We start from the raw sequence: 7,001 nt of genomic DNA, 5'->3' as shown, positions 1-7,001 counted from the left end.
CATGGTCAGCAACAATACTCAGGTAGGCTGTGGCCTTGGCACGATGTTTATTTAGTACTATAACATCAGAAAGATCCGACCCTTCTTATCTGAACATGCAGCTCAACTCCTTGTTCAAGCTCTTGTTCTCTCCAAACTGGATTACTGCAACTCTCTACTAGCTGGGCTTCCAGCTAACTCTATCAAGCCTCTTCAACTGCTCCAGAATGCAGCAGCACGAGTTGTCTTCAATGAACCTAAACGAGCACATGTCACTCCGCTGCTAGTCCGTTTGCACTGGCTGCCAGTTGCTGCTCGCATCAAATTCAAAACTCTGATGTTTGCCTACAAAGTGACTTCTGGCCTAGCACCTTCTTATCTGCACTCACTTCTGCAGATCTATGTGCCCTCCAGAAACTTGCGTTCTGTGAATGAACGTCGCCTCGTGGTTCCATCCCAAAGAGGAAAAAAATCACTTTCGCTCACGCTCACGCTCAATCTGCCCAGTTGGTGGAATGAACTCCCTAACTGCATCAGAACAGCAGAGTCACTCTCTATTTTCAAGAAACGACTAAAAACTCAACTATTTAGTCTCCACTTCACTTCCTAATCTGCAATTGCCTATTTGAATATCACACTAACTGAACAAAAAAAAAAAAAAAAAAAAAAAAAAAAAAATTACTAACACTTCCCTTCTTAGACTTTACAGACCTGAAACTTGCCTTTAGTACTTATTCATTGTTGCTCTTAGTTGTGTAAATTGCTTCCTTGTCCTCATTTGTAAGTCGCTTTGGATAAAAGCGTCTGCTAAATGACTAAATGTAATGTAAATGTAAATGTAGTACTAATGAGCAAAAGGTTTGACAACAAAATATGCCCCACACCATTACACCACCACCAGCCTGAACTGTTGATAAAAGGCAGGATGTTGACCGTAAATTCTGACCCTACAGCTGAATGTCGTAGCAGAAATCGAGACCCATCAGACCAGGCAACGTTTTTCCAATCTTCTATTTTCCAATTTTGGTGAGCCTGTGCAAACTGTAGCCTCAGTTTCCTGTTCTTGGCTGACAAAAGCGACACCCGATGTGGTTTTCTGCTGCTGTAGCCCATCTGCTTCAATGTTGTGCTTTCAGAGACCCTCTTCTGCATACCTCTGTTGTTGTGAGTGGTTATTTGAGTTACTGATGTCTTTCTATCAGCTCGAAACAGTCTAGCCATTCTCCTCTGAACCCTGGCATCAACAAGGCATTTGCGCCCACTGGATATTTTCTATTTTTCGGACCGTTCTCTGTAAACCCTAGAGATAATTGTATGTGAAAATCCCAGTAGATCAGGAGTTTCTGAAACACTCAGACAAGCCCGTCTGGCATTAACAACCATGCCGCGTTCAAAGTCACTTAAATCACTTCACTTCCCCATTCAGATGCTTGTTTAAACTGCAGCAAATTGTCCTGACCATGTCCACATGCCTAAATGCATTGAGTTGCTGCCATGTAATTGGCTGTTTAAAAATTTGAGTTAACAAGCAGTTGGACTGGTGTACCTAATAAAGTGGCCAGTGAGTGTATTTACACTGTAAATAATACTAAAATAAAACTGTTGCGGATTCCATGAGGTTACAAAATTTATTGATGACTTGTCACCATTGTTTTGAATCATTTATCTAATTTCTTTGGACATGATTTAACAGTGTTCTACTTTGAATGTGACAGCTATGTCACAGAATGCCCTGATTTCAACATTTCACTTGGACATTGTGATTTGTGGAGTCTGGTCCTTCTCTCTCTCCTGCCCTTATCCATTACAAAGGTCTCAAGGGAAATTAATCCAGCCCAGAAATGTCCTGCCCATAACTGTAGCAACCTGCACACACACGTCATCATTCTGTAAATCAGCGCACAATCCCAATGCATGCGCACAATAAGCGTAATTACATGATAGTCATAAGTTGCTCCCAAAAGAGAAGACTTGATACACTTTTGTGTAACTGGGTAAGTCTGAGTTGCCCCTTTTGCAACTCTGTGAGGTGACACGATGAATAATGGTCCTGAATTATCACGACAAGCAAGATTAATTGCCATGAGCTGTGATTAGCCTTCCCTGCCAAGCTGAGCTTTTATGCCTCTATACATACTTCATCATTAAACGCACTCAGTAATCACGTTTCTCCTCTGCCACCACATTACATATCTCAGCCGTAATCCATATGCAGATGACATTAGGGCGGATTGTTATTTAATTGGGCCCTTGAAGGTCTGTCAGCACGTCTTTATCGGCGAGCCCTTGTCTTTTAACTACCTAAAGCGACCCAGCCATCCCCTCATATTCATCTGGCCAACAGAAACGCTCTGGCTGTCACTGGGTGGATGAATGCTAATGAGAGCCAGAAAGATGAGTCTTTAGTGAGATCGGGTTTTGGCTCATTGCTCAGCGAAATGTTTGGCCAGCTCACTGATGATATTTGTCTTCCTCAGTCCATGCTGTGATAAAGCTGTAAGCAGGAGTGGGACAGAGAGGGATCGGTGTTCCATTGTGAAAATGTCCCCAGAAACCTGACCATACTAGCATGCACAAATTATTTTTAAGCCATATTTCTTTATGAAACTTCACATGTGTATGAGACATTCTACCAAAAAACGTTTTTAGTTTTAAATAATTAAAAACATGACAGGGCCTGACTTAAGCTTGCCATACAAAACATGCATAAAATCATACAATTCAATGGTAGAATGCATCCTTGATCACTGTCAGCTTCTTCTCGGTCAAATCATGCCACTTCCGAGTCATGGCCTTAAACATGTAATGCACGCATTTTGTTAGATTTAATGCAAATGTGACAGTACTGAACAGAAACACGGGAACAATTGTACATTTATTATTATTATATATTTGCAGTAATTATTTGTAGAATCTAATTAAAATAATATGTTTCTAACCAATTGATGTGAATGATAACACCTTAAACTTGCTATTTCTGAAGCATTTTTTGTTTCCAAATAACAGTTTTTAGCTTAACAAAACTATAAAAGCTGTCGGTTCAACTGGGCTGAGGACATGGACAATGACAGTTTGTGTCTGTAAAGTGCTTTTAATAAAGAACAAAAATCTGAGAACCAGATAAATGACATATTCCTTTACAAAACAACTCACAGAAATCAACCATTAGTCCATTTTAGACATTTTTGGAATGAAATACACTTTATTCACTGTATTTATGACAGATAATGTACGTTTCTAGTAGAATGTCCCATATACAAATGATGTGCATGTTACCGTTGAGTGATGTGTCTTAAATTATGAGGCACATATTTTGCAACCAGGTTATGAGCTATATGGTGTTTTCCACTGTTGGGTTGTGGCTGGAAGGGCATCCGCTGTGTTAAAGATATGATGGACAAGCTGGTGGTTCGTTCCACTGTGACGACCCCTGAATAATAAAGGGACTAAGGTGAAAAAAATGAATGAATGAGCTATATTATGAGATTTCAGATTAATTGAGTGCTTTAGGGAAAGCACATTAGAAAAGACTGTTTACACAATAAACCAGAGTGTTTATTATTATTATGACATAAACTAAAGGGAGGGTGACAGTGGCGCAGTGGGTAGCATGATTGCCTCACAGCTGGAAAGTTGCTGGTTTGAGCCTTGGCTGGGTCAGTTGGCATTTCTGAGTGGAGTTTGCATGTTCTCCCTGTGATTGATTGGATTTCCTCCGGGTGCTTCGGTTTCCCCCACAGGTCCAAAGACATGCGCTATAGGTGAATTGGATAGGCTAAATTGACCATAGTTTATGAGTGTGAATGAAAGTGTGTGGGTGTTTTTCAGTGAAGGGTTGGAGCTGGATGGACATCCGCTGTGTAAAACTTGTGCTGGATAAGTTGGCGGTTTATTCCGCTTTGGCGACCCCAGATTAATAAAGGGACTCAGTTGAAAAGAAAATGAATGAATGAATGAATGAATGAATGAATGAATGAATGAATGAATGAATGAATGAATGAAGGAATGAAACTTATTAAGAACAAATGAAGGGTGAAGGGAATGTTTCCATTTAACCATTGCTATTGGAAGAACACTTTTATTTGCAGTTAGGATTTTCCTAATATAATTGTTATAAAAACATCTATACACGATAGAAAGGCCCTTAATAGTAAGCTATCCAGTTAATAAGTTAACTATAATTAACATGAGTATAAGCCATGTCTATTGGCTAGCTGAAATAGCGCCGTCTGGTGGAGAAACGACGACTTCACCAAAATCAGATTTGATGCGGGACGTTAAACTCCACGACTAAAAATGGATGTAAGGTTTCTTTAGAACCGCTTTGATATAACTACATTTTAAAGCACTGCTGAGAAAGCCTTGTTATTGATTAATAGGACGAGAGACACACCAGAGATAGCTGCTGCCGCTGCTGCTGCACGTCAGCCAGTGTTGTTGGTGGATGGAGGTGGTTCCTGACCCTCGTTCTCATAGCAACAGTGAAGGTGGAGCGATATATTTTAACGGAGGGGTTGGATTGTTTGTGAGTTGACGTCACGTGACTTGTCGCTGGGGAATGGGGGCACTTCCTGTTTTACTCTGCCGAGACTTGAGCCGCTGTTGTCAGTTTCAACAAAATGGCTGCTGGAGCGCCACAAACGAAATCCCAGTGAACGCTTCACGTCAGTGCAGAATCGTTTCAAATGGATGCATTGGAATTTCCGAGCATTGGGACATTAATTCGTGTGGACTCGTTTGCATACGTGTTATCGAGCTGAAAGGCATGCTGAAAGATTTCCCTTTACGCACTTTATATACATCCAAAAGCATACTAAAGCTCAAACTGCCAGTGCGCGCGCGTCTGTGAGGGTGCGCGCGTGAAGCTGCTTCTTAAAATCGCCGAAATGTTACACTTGATCAACCTTAAGCTTGCTCGCTGACGTGCAGAATTGTCGTTTAATGTCCTTTTCACTGTTTGCACTGGTATTTGTTTTTAGAGATTGTTTCTTTCCCCCCTCTGGATAAATTCCACTGCATAATAAGAGGTGAATTCCTCAACTGGAAAGTCAGGCTCGCCATTGCAGTTCACTGCAAGAGCGAGAGAGTCTGACTGCGACTGAATATATCTGATCTGTGTCAGTACGGGTATCGACAACATCCTCCTTCACCATGCAGCTTATGCACCCCATCTGAACCGCAAACTGCAGTTGCTCCGTGTGCGAAATAAAGGTAAGATAAGGCTTTTTGATAAATGTTTTAATGTTTACGTGGGCGGGGTGTGCTTGTTTCTGTTTACAGTGGCAATGCGTCATTTTAGGATTCACTTTCGAGCCTTTATAGTATTTTGACAGCCAGTGACATTCTATCCAGAATTAGAGACACCACCAAAAGCAGACATACGCGCAGGATCTTTAACAACGTGCGGTCTTTTTGTTTTGGTGGCTGGAAATAGCTTACGTGTGCAAATGTTTACTCCCCCGTAAATCAACATTGGCCCATTTTCTAAACAGATATGCGGGATAAGCATCTTTTCTATCGGATTCAATTCCTGCTCAAGATCCATAATGTTAGTCTATATGACTTGTGATTTGTGTATTGCGTTTAGTTAACGCTAGAGTTTGATTGTGTGTTGTGTAAATACATGTGTCCAGTGTTTGCTGGGAGTCCCGTCACATCTTTTTGGTGCTCAAAATGTTGTTTTGGAGGCATATCTCGCTGGTGTTTGAGGTTATGTTGTTGTTGTGGAGAGTCGCGCTAACGTTAACGACAAACCCCGGGCGACGAATTTATAGAGAAAGAACTGCTGTGATTGTGATATTTATGGGTCTTTGGATTAGAAATAACCCTTGCATGTCTGACCAACGCGTCTCCCTTCACTGTGCGCTCGAGGCTCTGTCATTTTGATATTGACGGCAAGATTCAGGCTTATCAAATAAAATAAAACTAGCGTTTAGTAATTATTACGAGACTGTGTCTAAGTTTCCATCGAAACGTCAGTTAACGTTACTACGTCATCCTGTTGTTATTGCTACGAAATTCACAATAAACAGAAGTCAAACAATTTAAGCTGTCAGAGAATGGTTGTCAGTGCTTATTTTCTTTTTCTAGAGTCTTTATTAATACTGAATGTCCACCGCCTGATATATTCACCAATACTGTGCTCCCAAATGTAGCTACGTACGTTTTCACCTCAAAGCAGGATCCCGCTAACGTGCTTTCCGTCTGAGGACAGCACCAATGTCAAACGTCCCCATGACTGTTCATGTGGTGCAGTTGCTAATTTGGCAAGGAGAGTTTCTGCTCCCCTCCCAGGGTCAGGGGGCCCCTGTCAGAGGCAGACCTTTGAAAAGGGCTGTGTGTTCTCCAAGAGTGAAAAAGGGTCAGACAAAAAGAGGCCACTTAATGCTCAGATTACCATAAAGCTTAGGTCACATTGCCTCTCTCAGCTTGTTCTTATGGAGCCTCACCAGCATTATGTGGCTAGGGATTTGCACTGTGTGGCTTCACGTTTGGTCATTTATTGCTAGTGAAATGATCATGTCTGCTGTGTGATTCCTGTGTAAAAGTTCCTGTATTGTGACTGTGGCATTTTGAGCAAGACCATAATAACCACAGATCAAACCACTAATTGCATCTCTTAGGTCAGTGTCAGGATAGACTAGTTTTTGTAAAAAGCCAAAACCTTAAAAATAGAGTCACTGTAATATGAATGAAATGTGTCTTCTGTCCAAACCACAGTTGGTAAAGTGTTGAGTATTGTTCAAGTAAAACTGTGCCACAATTTATCAAATTGCTTTGAAGGCAGCATTAGCTTGCACCTGTTTATCTCTTTGTGTATCCTGCAAACAACTGTTATTTTCTTTTCCTTTTGTGCATGTGCAGTTTTCTGGTAAAAACATTTTACATTTGCAAGTGTACATTCGCACATGTAAGATTCACTTCAGGATCTGTATTTAAAGCCACAATAGAGGATCCCGTCTGAGCTTCCAGTATCAGTCTACGCTAAAGGAAACATTCACTGTTGACATATTTTGCTGAAT

At 41.1% G+C, this 7,001-nt stretch overlaps 1 protein-coding gene across 8 annotated transcripts in view; it reads left to right on the top strand.

Moving 5' to 3' along the window:
* Positions 1-4,586: 4,586 nt before the first annotated feature.
* The window catches only part of tnrc6c1 (trinucleotide repeat containing adaptor 6C1), a 77,157-nt gene continuing 74,742 nt past the window's right edge, over positions 4,587-7,001 (top strand). For all 8 annotated transcript variants that reach the window (XM_073944712.1, XM_073944711.1, XM_073944709.1 and 5 more), the window contains exon 1: positions 4,587-5,190. The gene's annotated coding sequence lies outside the window, so the exon portion shown is untranslated. The remainder of the gene's footprint in view (positions 5,191-7,001) is intronic.

Source organism: Danio rerio, chromosome 3, assembly GCF_049306965.1.
Source record: "Danio rerio strain Tuebingen ecotype United States chromosome 3, GRCz12tu, whole genome shotgun sequence".
In the NCBI taxonomy this organism is placed as follows: Eukaryota; Metazoa; Chordata; class Actinopteri; order Cypriniformes; family Danionidae; genus Danio; species Danio rerio.
Note: the sequence above shows the minus strand (reverse complement) of the source record. Positions and strands in the feature narration are given on the sequence as shown.